The sequence below is a fragment of the Colossoma macropomum genome, unplaced genomic scaffold (assembly GCF_904425465.1).
Source record: "Colossoma macropomum unplaced genomic scaffold, Colossoma_macropomum, whole genome shotgun sequence".
In the NCBI taxonomy this organism is placed as follows: domain Eukaryota; kingdom Metazoa; phylum Chordata; class Actinopteri; order Characiformes; family Serrasalmidae; genus Colossoma; species Colossoma macropomum.
Window position 1 is genome coordinate 16,787,066 of NW_023494807.1, and position 16,068 is coordinate 16,803,133.

Below are 16,068 nucleotides of genomic sequence, written 5' to 3' on the forward strand. Positions count from 1 at the left end.
ATATAACCAAATAACAATAAAACAATTTTCAAATATTTAACAAAAATAATTTATAAAAATTGTGTAATGTTGAAATTCACCACCAAAACACCATGTTTACCTCAGCTAGCTAACAGCCCACAACCTAACCAACTAACCTACAGGCTCGCTAGTCACGCCTGTAACCTAAGCATATCCTAACCTAATGCAACCTAAATTTTAGTCTAGCGACCAATTTCTCAGAAAACAAAGAAAGAGAAGTTATCTAACACTGCTACCAGGATACTCTTATGCTAACTAGCTAAGTGAAAGGAAAGCAAGTATGACAATAGCTCTGGAAGTGTTGGAAAAATTATCTATTTACAGTCACTATTTCCAACATGGCAATTGCTTGAGTTAAAACTTAATCTACTCGGTTCCAAACAGCACTGATTCTTTGCATTGGATATTGGATATAACTTTTAAAGCTTAGAGCATATCCTTTAGTGTAATATATTTGCTAATAAAGGAGTAAATAATTGTTCAAACTGACGAACTGTCACATCATCATTTAAGGATACTCGCAGTCCACATGGTCAAGGCTGACATTCTTCCACTATACTTGTACCTATGAGTCATGTATGAGGACACACTGGCCAACAAAATCAGGACCATTCAAGTCAACAAACGATTCCAACCACTGTGATGACCGAGTGCTGGAAAGTGAGATCATCAGTGCTTTGAGACAAAACCAGATGTAGGCCAACTGCCATGTACGTCAATGCATGTGTACGCAACCACTTGGCCGAACTGCCTATTCATTATCACAAAAACAGTCCCATCACTTACTCCTTTCTCTGGGGGTTTGACATCAACTCTGCAAGCTCTGCTCATCTTCAGAATGGATGGTAATGGACAGTCTTATTTCAATACCAACTCTCGCCAGAATTAAATAAAATTGAATCCAGATGTACCTTCCCTGTTTAGAAATAAAGAATACTAAGACCATTCTTTAGATGGAAAGGTTTCCCCTCACTGTTAAATGGCACTTGTTTATTTTACTGGACATACTCGTAGAAAATGGACTGTTAATATCTTAACTTGTTTAACAGAGTGGATTATATGACTACATTATATAGAAACTCAAAAGAATCAGGCCAACAATTTATTATGAAGAGTTTTGGCAAATTCACAAAATGTCTTTTATTTCTGTTTTCAGAACCTACACGACAGGTTTGCATTACTCTTGATCTACCATTGTTGTACACCTGCAAACTGTTTAGTAGGTATTTAAGTGAAATAAAATTTCAGAATCTGTTTAGATATTGCTTTTCATTATTACCCCCCTGAGGACCACATTACATTTATGTTATTATGTTATTATTATGTTATTCATAAATGCTTATTTTATTTACCTTCTACAGTGCTCATAAGGTGACATAGTGATTTAGTTTAATAAGGTGCCACTAATGAATATATTGAGGCCACGAGTTCACTCTTATTGAAGTGGAGAATGCAAAATGCTTTCTGCTCAGGGGTCGCCATCTAACCGCAGACTGAAGGGAGCCATCTTCCGGTGACATTCAGAAACTCTATGACCCCCTCTTTCAATTGGTATGTGATTGGTTTCTAGGCGCCTTACGGTTGTAAAAATATGGCGCTTTGAAATCGGATTAAACTTTTTGAACCACCATGTATTATTCGTGGCATTATTTTATGTATTGATGGCCACACCCTGTTAAAAAATAATCACCATGTCACCTTTTTCTGTTTAGAGTAAGTATCATTTTAGTATAACATTACCAGGGTTTACATTACAATTCCACCAGTCTAAACTCTTTGTCATTATTAAGACATGCTAACATACTGACGTGCTCCAGGACAAGTCAAGAACAAAGCCAGTTAAGGACGAGCCCTGCTCATAAAATGATCTCTCTGACAGCTTGGACAGAGATGGAACGCACGAGGAGGCTCTTGCTAGCTGCACTAGCCATAGGTATTTCTTCTTTTTCCACCAATTCAGGGAATCCGTGTGAAGTAGTATGCACATGTCCTTGCAGTAGAGGTGAAATTCTGTTGTTTTTGTTATGTAATCCTCACCGAACAGGACCGCTATGGCAGAGGCATTGTCATTTTGTGGTTTCTCGGCCACTATTTTAGTTGTTCCGCTCAGTTCAGGTGCAGGGCTCTCGTCCACATTAGCAATGTTACTAACAGTTGAAAGAAGATCTCACACTTGTTTCTACGGCGTGTTTAAGTAGATTGTAGGGAATGTCAGGGGGTTGTTTCTTGGGTCGAGAAATGACGCAATGATTTATTGTTAAACAGACTAGAGCCTTTCACCAAAAACATAGATTTTACAGTGGCTTCAGGTGGAGTATAGTTCAGACATGTCATGATACTTAAGTATGAGAGATAATAAGCTAATTAGACAAGCTAATTTGCATATAACTTTAATTCAAATTGTCAGTTTGCTCTGCACATTTCACTCTGCACAGTTTCTCAAACCTTGGACAATATCAAGAAGGCATTGCTCAGCGTTTCACACTGAAGAGAGGGGCTGTTCCAACTTTATTAGCATCACAACCCTACACCCGCAAGTAGCTAGTCATGCTGTGTAATTTTATTCACTTTTTGACTGTTGAAGCCAGATAGATTGAATCTTAGATCTTAGATTGAAACTTTCATAGTGAGCTCACAACTTTAATTTACTTTGTGTTGTTATCAAGACCAAAAGAAAGTAGCTAGTATAGGTAACGCTAGCTACTAGTACATTCCAAGTAACTAGCATGGCTAACTAAAAAGTATGACGACCTAGCTTATTTACAGGTAGATTCATTTTATTTTCCTGCCTGTGTCTATTTCAACATATTACTTCTAAGTGAGCCATCGTGATGCCTCGCTGTAAACCAGTAAATCAGAGCAGAGCTCATCAAATTATTCATGAGCACACCAAAAAAGGAAACACAGCTTTTTTCATTGTAGGGCCGCATCTGGGCATTTTTCATGACCAAAGTCATGTCACTTGTATGTAGACACCAGAGAACAATTTAAAATACTTAATAAATACATTCTATGGCACCTTTCAGAATAAATCAGCTAGTTTTGCATTGTAGTCCTTGTAGATGCTGAATTAAGCTTGCAATAAGCCTGGAGGTTTAAAGGAGTTAAAGTATCCATTTTCACATTCTTTTACTATTGAAACTTACAGAAAAGCAGAGAAGAGAGCTGAGACAGAGCTAGTTTTGAAAACAACAGCATACAGTTTTGTGTGCTCAATAAATTAAAGCCAGATTAAGGTATTTGGAGCACCTCCTCTAGGACTAGGTCAGTTTTAATAACAAGCTCACAAGAGTCAACACACACACACACGTGTCATCACCCACACACACACCTACACAGAGATATACATACACACAAACAAACACACAGGCCTCTTCGCCTCACTCAACAGAAACCCAAACTCTACTTAAAAGTGAATTCCATTCATTCTTTTTTCCTAATTACTGTATAATTAAATGATTAAGATGCAAACAAAGTCATTCAGAGTGGTTTGATGTGAAATGCTCGAGGCTCATGCTCAATGCTAGAGAAGCTAGAGTACCGATTTGGAATTGTTCACAGTGGTGGGGATAGGAACCAGGCGTCCAAAACCTTTAAATGCCTGTAAAGGCCTTCTAACAGAAAAGGTTTTGGCCTAAAGCATACTGTTAAAACATATTAATGGCAGAGAGGTACATGCAGGCCACTGGATGGCAAAACACTCCCCAGATATAAATATATATTTACCACTATTTTCTCATTACCAATATTACATAAAAACCTGAGAAGGCATGTGTAGGTTCACTGTGCATGTGTACAGTCCACACAGTCTGTACTGTAGGTCACATACCTACCAACCTGATTCAGCTACGAGAAAGAGGATAAAACTTTCACTTACTGCTGACTTTGGTTTTAATCCTACATACTTAAAAAAAAGGTTTTTCAAGGATTCTTCAGTAAAAGGAATGGTTCTATTTAGAACTATGAGTTCTATGTAGAACTATTGCACGCTTAAAAGGTTATGTGCATGGTGAAATGGTTCTTCAGATACAGAATGTGTTGTAAATGGTTCTTTATACAACCGTTTTGAAAATGGTTCTATATAGCACCAAAAGGGGTTCTTCTATTATTATAAGCTTAAAAGGTTCTATATAGAACCATATACAACACATTTCACCAAGCAAAGAACCATTTAAGCATGCAATTGTTCTACACAGGACTCGTGGTTCTAAACAGAACCACTGCCTTTACTAAAGACCGCTTAAAACATATTTTTTAAGAGTGTACAGTTTGTTTTTTATGCTCTTACTAAAAGCTAATAACTTGTGCAGATTGTTGCTAAGTTGAATACCGCCTCTTGTGAAATATCCGGAGAAAAGCACAAAATTAAAAAAGCTCCTGAAATAACTGTGGGCAGGGCCAGTACTAGAGCACTGACCGGCATTGACCCACTCCGTGACACAGTTATGCAACGCGCATGTTTAAACCTACGATAATGTCGGTTAAAACACGTTTCAGCGCGTTTATATAAACCTAATGTCTTCGGTAGCGCGTTTCGGTGTTAGACAGTGAAGAAAACCTGTTAATAAGCCTCATATAACGTCCTTACAGTGAAATATGCTCCTCAGACCGCGCGCAGAGCAGTCAATGGAATTTCACTGTTATACAACCGCTTAAACGCGCGAGCAGCCGGCTAATGTTATAGCTACGAACTGAAACTCCAGCGTACCTGACTCTTCAACAGACGGCGCCTCGTTCAGAATTCAGCTTCCGAGAGGAGCTCTGTTTTACCCCGTCGTGGTTCCTCGATTGTATTTAGTGATATTCCTGAATGTCTGGGTTCAGCCCACCGGTCTGCGCTGACACACTGCACTCGCTCACTGTTTCCCCTTACACTGCTGCCCTGAATCTCCGGCTCTCAGTATGACCTCAATTCGGACTCCTCCCTCCTCGCCTCGCCTCGTCCAATCACGGTCGGCTACACGCATCGCGTTTCCATAGCGAACACAAGCAAATGACGGCGCTCGGGCTGCCATTGGCTGAAAGCGCCGCCAGTCTCTTTATATAAGGCTGGCATACGCCTCACGTGGAAACCCCATGGCCAGTGACGGCGTGCGAACCGTGTGGGCAAATCAGTAAATAGGGAAAGCGAGCGGGTGAATGGAGCTGTGCTGAGGGAGGAGAGCGGTTGGTCCAGGGAAGCCGAGCACGCCGGCGTTATACAAACGGTTATACAAGCGTGTGTAAGTCAATGTGGTCGCTGTACGCGCAAAACTGCACCGTTGTCGGGAGTCATATGACCAAAGTATTTTCACTTTCCAGGCAAGGGCGTTTGAACAGTTCGCTACTCGACACTTTTTAACACGTTTCCGTTTGCATGAAGGTTATGATTTATGTTTCAGACTGAAGAACCTTCCTGATCCTGCATCTAACGTCTGATCCACTATCAGGCTCCACAATGCTTAATGCTTTATTCCCAGCTTCTGAGAATGAGCAGTGGGACAGGGTTTTTAACGCCAGCGTTACACTGTATGTCCAGAAGTTTGAAGACATCGTTTCTTTTGAAATTAGGAGCATTAATAGGGAGATTGTCCCCCTTGGTTGCGTTAACTGCCCCTACTCTTCTGAGAAGGCTTCACACTAGGTGTTGGAACATTGTTGTGAGGATTTGATTGCATTCAGCATTAGTGGGGTCAGGTACTAATGTTGGATGATTAATTCTGGATTGCAAACGCCACTCCAAATCTTCAAGTCTTAAAGGTAGTGTATGGAGCTCTATCACTTATGAGAACACAGTTGCTCCATAGCCCAGTGCAGTTGCTCCATAACCCAGACAATTTTACCAGTGGTGGCAGGGAGTTTTGGCAGGGAATTTGTTTGAATGTTTCGAATGTACAAGTGAGGTTGGAGAGAGGTTGGGCGGTTGTTACGATAGCAAAAGAGCTCTCCTCTTAAAGGCACAAACACTTGCCCCACAGCAAGGTGGAAGTCAATGATGTGGCAGAAATTTTGGCGTGGCATCTGGGGTTGCTAAACAGATTTCAAGGGGGCGCTGGCCACGCTGTCCATCCCTTTAAAACTGTGCATGGCCCAGTGCTGGAAGGTTTTATACCCCTCTGTTTGAATGCCTGTGTCAGCAATGTGTGCACCTTTCAGCAGATGAATTCACAAATTAGAAGGGCATCAGAATACTTGGACATATAATGTATCACACGCACCACTGAATGTTTTGCACATGTGTAAATTCTTGGTAATGTTTTTCATGCCAACCCAACGCCCCATACTACTTAAATGTTAATGTTTCAATGTTGTCTCTGCACTTTGTCATGTTTATGTGTATATGATGAGTAGTAGATGTGGTTAGGTGTATTCACCATGTTCTGTGTTTTTCTATTTCTTTTACACCCAGGTTTCTCCTCAGGGCTCACTGAAGTACATTTGTCTACATCTGTCTAATCAAGGTTTTATGAATATTTTAACTACAGACTGTGCTCTCGATCAGTGGAACAAAGTGCGCTTGGAGTGCGCAAGTCCAGAGACTGCTTGGTTGGGACTCTTGGCTTCCTTGAGATCTGTTATTTATAAAAACATTTTCATGCACCCTTATAGTAACACAAGCGTCGGATCAACCCACACATAGTCAGTCCCTGCCTACACAGAACTCTGGATCCATCTTGAACTTTATGAAGATGAGTTGTTGAGGCAAAATGGTTTCACAGTTAAACACAATGTGTATATTGTGCTGCTGTAAATGTAATTTCTGTGGGAATGCTGAAAGATGCTGGCACAAATTTGATGCCTTTTTACAGAGGAATTTATCTGGATTACCACACACTCCTGCGGAAAAAAGAGAAACTTCACAACAGCAGATGGTAGAGAATATTTCCAATGGTCCTCAAGCCTGGCAATTAACCCTTAACAGACCTTCTCTGAGAATCATGCTCACATGCACACATACAATGTGCTAGTGTTTTTGAAAATATCTATCTATCTATCTATATCTATCTATCTATCTATCTATCTATATATATATATATATATATATATATATATATATATACACACACTCACTCAAAATGTATCCAGACACCCCTTCTAATTCATGATCTTTGCTAGCCATTGTCGCACAGCTTCTATAATTCTCCATAGAAAAAAAGGTAGATGTATGTAGATATCTTTGTCTTTGTCAAAACAGTTTGATTTTTTTTTGTATATATATATATATACATATATATATATATATATATATATATATACTTGTGTGTATATATATATATACTTGTGTATATATATATATATATATATATATATATATATATATTTATGTGTGTGTGTGTGTGTGTGTGTAGTAACTGTTTATAAACAGTTAATTTATATATATGCAGGCCAGTCAAGTGCATCCACACCAAACTGACCCAACCATGCCTTTATGGACCTTGCTGTGCACAGTCTTGCTGAAACAGAAAAGGGCCTTCCCCAAACTGTGCACAAAGGTGGAAGCATAGCATTGTCCAAAATGTCTTGGTATGCTAAAGCATTAAGATTTCCCTTCACTGGAACTAAGGGTCCTAGGCCAACCCCTGAAAAATAACCCTATAGCATTGTTCCTCCTCCACCAAACTTTACACTTGGCACAATGTAGTAGGCAGCTAACATTCTCACTCACCAAACCCAGACTCGTTCATCAGACTGCCAGATAGAGAAGCGTGATTCATCACTCCACATAACACGTTTCCACTGCTCCAGAGTCCAGTTGCAGCGTGCTTACCCCTGTTGCTTCCAGAGGCAATTTGGAACTCCTCAATGAATGATTCAACAGAGGATAGGCACTGTGCACTTCAGCACTCTCCAGCCCCACTCTGTGAGTTTGCAAGATCTACTGCTTCATGGCCAAGCTGCTTTTTTTCCGTGGTGTTTCCATTTCACAATAAAAGCACTTGCAGTTGACTGGGGCAGATCTAGCAGGACAGAAATTTCACAAACTGACTTCTGGGTGAAGCTAGCTGAGTGCTCTCACTCAATAGGTGGGGGTGGTGTTGAGGGAGATGAAACATATTGCTGGTTAATATTATTTTTCCCCACCTGCTAGTACATAGTGTTTTAGACGTGGACAAAAGGCATCACATTTTAATGGAAGATTATGGGAAAATAAGAATTTTGTTTTTTAAAAGATGTACTGAATTGTGCTGAATATGACCAGGGGCATAAAGTGATAAGATAAAAAGGTCCATTGTGATTTTAGGTTGACTTGTAGTCTCACTGAGATTTGGAATTAGGCAGTGGATGGCCACACGAAGAGAGTGACCATAAGGGTGGAGAGACAGAGACAGTGAGTTGTTATAGATGGTGGGCAGTACGGTCAGTGTTAGGTGGGCGTTGAGCGGAAGCACCTTGCTTCGCTCACTATGGCAGAAATCCTTCTGAGTCACTGCTTTCAGAGAAACCATCCATGCACTTAACACAATATATACACATCAGATATGGGCCACTACTTGGTGTAAAATAGTTGAATTAATCTCTTCTGACTTTCAGGCTCGTTTGGGCAAATATTAGTTGGCCCTTAAATTAAAGGGGAGCTCTAGAAGTTAGAATTATTAGTCAGAATTGTTCATAGTGGTAGTAATAGGAACCAGATGTCTGAAGTGTTTAATGCCTTTAAAAACTCGCTCACAGAAAGTTATTGATTTTTTAAAATTTCTGTATAGTTCAGAGGGCGGCACGGTGGCACAGTGGCACAGTGGGTAGCGCTGTCGCCTCACAGCAAGAATGGCCTGGGTTTGATTCCTGGCCACAGTCCAAAAACATGCAGTCAGGCCAATTGGTCATGCTAAAATTGCCCCTAGGTGTGAGTGTGTGTGACTGTGTATGTCTGTCTGTCTGCCCTGTGATGGACTGGCGACCTGTCCAGGGTGTATCCTGCCTTCTGCCCAATGACAGCTGGGATAGGCTCCAGCACCCCACCGCGACCCAGAAGGATAAGCGGTTTTGATGATGATGATGATGATGATGTGTAGTTCAGTTGTTGAGATGTGAATTGCAGTACTTTGATGTGGAATTGTGCATCGTAGGGAAACTTACCGACTTACTGTTACGTTGGTAGTGATAGGAGCAACACAAATATAACTGTTTTATTTACTATGCAAAAGGACCAGTTAACCTGCACATATCTCCTGAGTTTAATATGTAATGTTGATGATAGTAGAATAGCGGGCGATGCGAAAAAAGGAGTTATTTTAACATAATGCCCTGCATGTGCCTCTCCACCATTAATGTATTTTAAAAATATTTTGAAGCCAAAACTTTATCTTAAAACTATGATTCAAATGTCAGGTTCCTATCACCAGTTTTTGGACTATTTCATATATTAACATAAATTGCACCGGCTCATCATTAGGTCTAAAATGCAAAATTAACTTTATACTCTTGAAGCTACGATGGCAATAGTAGATCATTCATGTACATCTTCAGAGGACACATCCTTTACCAAGTTTTGACTTTGAATACTCTTTCAGCGTGCTCACAACTTCAGACTCATCCACTTGGGGAAGAGGTCCGAAACACAACCAATGTTACAAAATGTTCTTCCATACATTCTGTGCAATTACACATTTCCAGAGAGGTCTTCAAATCCCCCAAACATACATAGTGCAACTTAATTAATTAATAAGTAATTAATAACTGCAGAAATTAAGAATTTGTGAAATTCCCATTTAAACATTACATACAAAAACTCAGAAGACGTGTAGGTTCACTGATTGTTTTGGATAGTAAATAAAATGTCTATGTTTGCATTGTAGACATTTCACGTCACATCAAACCACTCTGAATGACTTTGTTCACATTTTAACAATGCATAAATGAAAAAATAGGTACAATTCTCCTTTACATCAGGCTGCCAAGTGCTCTTGGAAACAAATCAGCATACAAAAACTCTCCTCCCAGTAAACTCATGCCAAACAGCTCTACTGAGACAACATTCCTGTCTGTCTGGAAAAAATCATTATGGGAACATGAATTGTGAGATCATTTTGGAGGACTTTTAGATGAAGTCTTCACAGTAGGGTTGCCAGGTGCTATTTTTGGGCCTTGGACTTGACGTACTGCTGGTAAGCCCACAGAAGTCTGTGGTATGGTGAGAGAGTGACGTAAACTTGTCTCTGATTGTTCAGTGGTAGAGTGGGCAGGATAGCACTTTCAGTGCCTAGCGCTGTTGTTGACATCCGCTTGGCCTAATTTAGCTAACTCAGCGCCTACAGTACTTTGAGTTCCCCTCTCACCATCACTCGTCACTGTCATTCTCCAAAAGTGTGAGCTGAGAAACCATCATGTGTGATCATCTTGATAATTAATGGAATGCTGTGAGAGCATTTAATCCACCTTCTATAGGGTCAGGAAAGGTTCCTAAATGATTCTTCAAAGAAAAAACCTTTGACTATTATGAAATCGACATTATGGGGGGGGTCCTTTAAACTTTAAAAAGATTCTTTGCACATTCGATAAGTTCTTTAGGGAAGCAACAAAGGGTTTGTTAAAAGCATCACTCCAAAGAACCCTTTTTGGCACCTTTACTTTATTTAAGTGTAGCTTTTATTCCAACATTTTTCACATAAAATCCAACCAAAGCACCTTTTTCTCAGCTACCCACACCTCCTTTAGGAAGACAGATTGGGCCTTCCAACACTTTGACACTGCCTGACTTAGAATTAAGACTGTTTTAAAGCTGAACTAGAGGCACAGCTAAGGGGTGGCCAGGGTGGCCAGTTCCATCCTACTCTTCTCGCCACCCCAATTATGGAAAATGAGACGATCCGCCATCATCATTGAAGCATCAGTTATGCTTTACAGTGAAATCTGCTATCAGGCTAGTTACTAATCAGTTATAAGAGTCTGATGAAGAGTCTGTTTTAAATAATTAGCATATCTCTGATAGGCTAATTTGCTCTGATAGGCTAATTTGCTCAGCATACGGGTGAATGTAAATGCTCTACGTCCCTTCAGCAGTGCTGCTTTGAGCTACATTTTGAAGTGGCAATTGTTAGATGAGTTAACGTTCAAAAATTAGTCTGCTATAATCATTTATCATGCTAATTACTTTGTACAGCAATATACAAGCATGTGTTGTAGGTTATCTCATACAGTGCTATCTGGTTAGACTTTTAATAATTAGACTCATGCATAACCTACAGCAAGGGTAGCCCTAAGGAATAATTTCTGTGGCATGTCTACATGAAATGTTTTCCTTGAATTTAATGTTGTGCACTGAAAGAAGTGATGCATTGATTCAAATATATCCTTATTAATTAATAAAAAACATTACATCTACAGTTTTGTCTTTCAGTCCATGTTTGACAGTAATTGTGCTGATGTAACAGATGGAAATGGTGGACAGACTTAGTCATGTACAGGGAAAAGCCAGTGATTTTTATGTTGTTTTAATATAGCAATTTTTTTTTCTTTGCTGCGTGCCACCCAATAAAATCTATCCTGGCCATCTCATTCCATAAGTTCTAGCTACGTCCCTGAGCTGACTACTGGCTTCTCATGCTACTTGCCTTTAAAAGTGATATTCAGTTCCAGTTGTGAACTGTTAAGTGTTTTTCACACCAGGTTTAATTCGTAGGCTTGGAGATTAGCTAATGAATTGATTTAAATGTACTGGGGCAGGAAAAACTTAATTATGAAGGGGTTTTCTAGGGCTAAGTTCATAAATCTACAGAATGGGGCCTACTTACTTTTTCCCAGTACTTAAAGAAGATAGGAGAAGAATTTAGTTGTTCTGAGTGGAAACTAGGCCTGATAATGTAGCGGTCAGTTAGTGTTGAATTTACAGCTGGTTTCAGACTTGAAGAACCTTGGTCAAGTGAGGCCTACCAAAGAGTATCTCTAGTTCAAGTATGCTGTCATTAGTATTTAATCTGGGCTGAAGTACTGCCCTAACAACAGCTTAAGTCTTATAAAAGCTCTGTGTTTTACGAGCTGTGTAAGCAGTTGTAACTCTTCAGAGTTCTGTGTGCGTGTTAGTAATGGAGAGAAGGGAGTGGACTTTTGGCTGGAGCTGTTCTCCAAACTCTGAGCATTACATCACCCTGCACTTTTACAGGGCAGGCATGAGGAAATGTGTTGGCACCGGGCCCGGTGCAAGTGTGCCTTCTGTCTGTGAGCTACTTGAGCCTCTCTTCCCTTTTTAAAACTCCTCCCCTGCCCTGGCTGACCCACTGTCTCTGTTGCCTCTGTCCACTTTACCCCTTCCTGTACCAAGCAGAGGGGTGAAGTAGGGTCCTGTAACAACAGGCCACTCCTTTCCTATCAGTGTCCAGGAAATGGAGGAGTTACATGGCAGGAAATGTGTAGAGATCAAATGGTTCAAACAGTTCTGTTGATTCACATACATACAGTACTGAGCAACAGTCTTAAGCGTTTTTGTGAAGCCTTTTATCTGGGCAGTAACTGCTTTTTTTATTTACAACACTATATTATGCTTTTATATCTTTCAGTGTGTTTGATTCGCAATTTCCAGAGCTCTCCTTGAGAAAGTCCAGTACTTAGGGTATACATACACATATATATATATTTATAGTTAATATTATCTATTATTAAAATTGTATAGTCCCTTCTTCTCTATTAACACAAAATATTTACCTAGCTAACAAAAAACAAAAAAATCAGTCCTACTCAAAGAGTCTGTCAAGATGAATGTGTGTTAAATAGGGACACCAAGTGGAGACATGTACATTGGAATTAAATGCAATTTCTAGTCCTGCTCCATGACGTTATTGAGGCTTAACTCCTTAAAGGATAAACGTGCGGGGGTGTGAGAAAAGCGTGTTTGAAGGTGTGCTCAGGAGCACCAGGCAGGATTGAAGATTCCTTTAGATAGCTAGACAACACAGGCAAAAAAAGAACAAATACAGTAGGAATAAATATATACATATATGAATGTTGATTTTGTACATTTGCTACATTGCATTTGTTTTATCTGCTTTAGAGAGAATATGAGGATTGATCTTTATTAGCTTATGGCTACATTAACTTGGCTGTATATCTATGAGTTATAATGAGTTATACGCTCATTATTAGTTTGAAGCATAAATAACCAACAGTAAACATTTTTTTCAGTTGAACATGATACGTCAAGTGAAGTTCAATTGCAAGGTTCCTGTGTATGATGACTAATAACGTAATTCATGTTTATCTGCATTTGTTTTAGTGCTGACCACTTACTGTATTCATTAGTTTCCAACCTAGTTTTAGAAAGTTTTCATGTATTTCATTCATACATAGTTTTCTTCTTCTGTCAAATCTGACAGAATGATGAAGTTCTAAAGATGATAGTTTTAGTCTAGTGTACTTGATGCATATGGACTCATTTTCTGACTTCACCACCAGACAGTAATCACAGGTTTTCATGTATGCATTAACATTTGTTTACTTGTTTAGTTTATGTTTTTTGATTATTTACATCTTTTTTACATACCCATTGCTAACAGGTGTATAAAGTCAAGCACATAGCCATGCAGTTTCAATAGACAAACACTGGCAGTAGAATTTGTTGAACGATGTTGTGTGAAACACACTTCTCTATGTGACACTCTGATAGATATTTCTGGGTTTGGTGGATGCCAAAAGAAAGCTACCTACCAGAATGCATAGTGCTAGCAGTCAAGTTTGCTGGAGGAGGGCTAAAGGTCTGGAGGTGTTTTTCAGGGTTTGGGCTTGGCCTCTTGGTTCCAGTGAGGGGTAACTTTAATGCTACAGTGTGAAAAGACATTTTAGACAATTATATGCTTTCAACTTTGTGTCAACAGTTTGTAAAACCCTTTTTCTGTCCCTGTGCACAAAGTAAGGTCTGTAAAAACGTGGTTTGACGAGTTTGGTGTGGAGAAACTCCAGTAGCCTGCACAGAACCTTGACCTTAACCCCACTGAACACCTTTGTTTTGAATATTTTTGTTTTGTGCACAGGATGTGTGGAAAATCTCCATTCATACTGTAGCCACAGTTAAAATGTGATTGATTGTTGTTCCCCAGTTCCTGGTACTGTGTCTAAAAATCAAAGGGATCTGGCTTCATCATACATCACTATGGTCATCTTACCATTTAGAATTCCTCTCAGTTATAAAACGATCATGGGTTGTTAGCAGCAGGAGCCTCTGTTAAAGAGCTGGTGCTCTTTTCTGTTTCACCTTTGTAACATGTTCAGATCAAACTAACCTTTCTGGCCCTGATTAAACTCTATTTGTATTAATGTGGTCATTATTGGGCAACGTCCTGTTGCGTCACCATTAGACCACTGGCATTTGCAGCATGAAGGGATCTCTTTAAAATTCTGTCATTTATGGTGGTGGAAGTGACACATTCGCATTTCCACAGCATGAGATGTATGTCTGTAATATTCTGGCTTATGGTTTTCATTAGCATGATTGAAGTACGCTAACCTTTAATCAGCTGGCACTTGTAGGGGCCGACAAAAGTGATGTGCAATCTCTTATACATGGAAAATGTAGGCCCATGAATCTGCAATCTGATATCCAACTAATCACGATGCAATTCAGCATAATCTATGTTTATTGTTTTGTTTCGTTGTTATTGTTTGTCTTCTTGTTATGAGGCCAGTGCACAGCGTCTTGTGGTTAAACGCTTCCTGCTTTGACATCACAGTGTCTCCAGCTGGGTCGCTTAGTAACCGACCATTATGAGTCACGATGTTTTTTGTTTTCGTTTTTTTTCCCCCTTTTTGATGACACTGTAATGGAGGTCCTCTCATTTCTCACTTTCTGTAATTTCTCCTAAACAACTTGTGTGGTGGTCTTCAAAAACAGGACATGACCATGGGCCTCCACTACTGAATGTTAATGGGTGAACAAAATGGGGTTTTGGCCATTTGCCTCCATAGCTGGAGTCTCTCAGCCTCTAAACTGGAGACAAAACTGCAAGGAGCAGGTGGCGTCAATTATTTTGCACAAAAACTGTAAGAATTCTCAAAGTTAATTTATGACTTTTGTTCAGTGTTTTTTGAAATGCATCTGCAAATCTTTTTAAATACGACTTCATAATGTGCATTTTTACACAGCCAGCAAAGCAAAGCATGTGCAATATAATAAAAATCTTTTGATGCAGTGAACAGCCTTTCAAGCTCTTTGTGAGGTGTGTTAGAGTAGCGATAACATGCAAACATACTTCTGAGAATCACCGTTGTAGTAGATCCAAATCCAGGGATGCCCTCATCGCCCGTTTTTGCCCTCCTTTTTATACTCTGACAAACATGCATTCAGTTTTACAGCATAACCCCCTTCACATCTGCCTGATTAAGTTCAAACCTAAAAAGATCAGCTGGAAGCCCTGCAGAGGAAAGTAAGATTTCCTATAAGAAGGAAAAAGCAGCCCTTTAAATGGACCATATTTTTATTGTTATAACTCCTTTTAACAATTATGTGGGTTGACGTACCAGAAAACAGTCATAATTAATTTTTACATAACCATTTTCCAACCTAACTTAGAATTAAATAAGCTGTTTCTGTTAGTGTGACTTGAAGACTGATCTACGTAAGTGTCAACTGTTCTGATTGGCTGCCCTGTTTTGTGCCTCATTCACAAAGCATTTCAGAATGATACACTCCTTATAACTTCAACATCAGTGTTAACAGGCAAGCTGCTTTTCACAGCTTTGTTAATGGTATGACCTGGTTAGTAAATAGTATTTATGTTTACCTACTGCATCAAACTCTTTTATTTAAAAAAATGTGAGGAAAATTCAGTTTTCCCTGACATGGGCCCTGTAATGGGTGGCCCTGAGCTAGGGCTTTCCCGGCAGAATGGCTTTATATGTTGTTTGATTCCAAGCACGGCAACTGGTTTTCTACCTCCTACTGATGGTGAATCACTTCCGATAGTTCATCGCTCACTCTACTCAGCACACGCACACATTAGCATGCTTCAACACCTCTCCATCCTCCATATGACCACTCAAGCATCATTAGTGCCAGGCCTAGTGATTCAGGGCTCCCACAAACCAACCAATAAATAAATAAAAATGCAATAATAATTTTTTTTTCCATCTCTGAATTGAATA

General features: G+C 39.6%; 1 protein-coding gene across 5 annotated transcripts in view; it reads right to left on the reverse strand.

Annotated features, from left to right (window-relative positions):
- The window catches only part of per2 (period circadian clock 2), a 58,607-nt gene extending 53,697 nt beyond the window's left edge, over positions 1–4,910 (reverse strand). For all 5 annotated transcript variants that reach the window (XM_036555674.1, XM_036555672.1, XM_036555673.1 and 2 more), the window contains exon 1: positions 4,730–4,910. The gene's annotated coding sequence lies outside the window, so the exon portion shown is untranslated. The remainder of the gene's footprint in view (positions 1–4,729) is intronic.
- Positions 4,911–16,068: the final 11,158 nt, after the last annotated feature.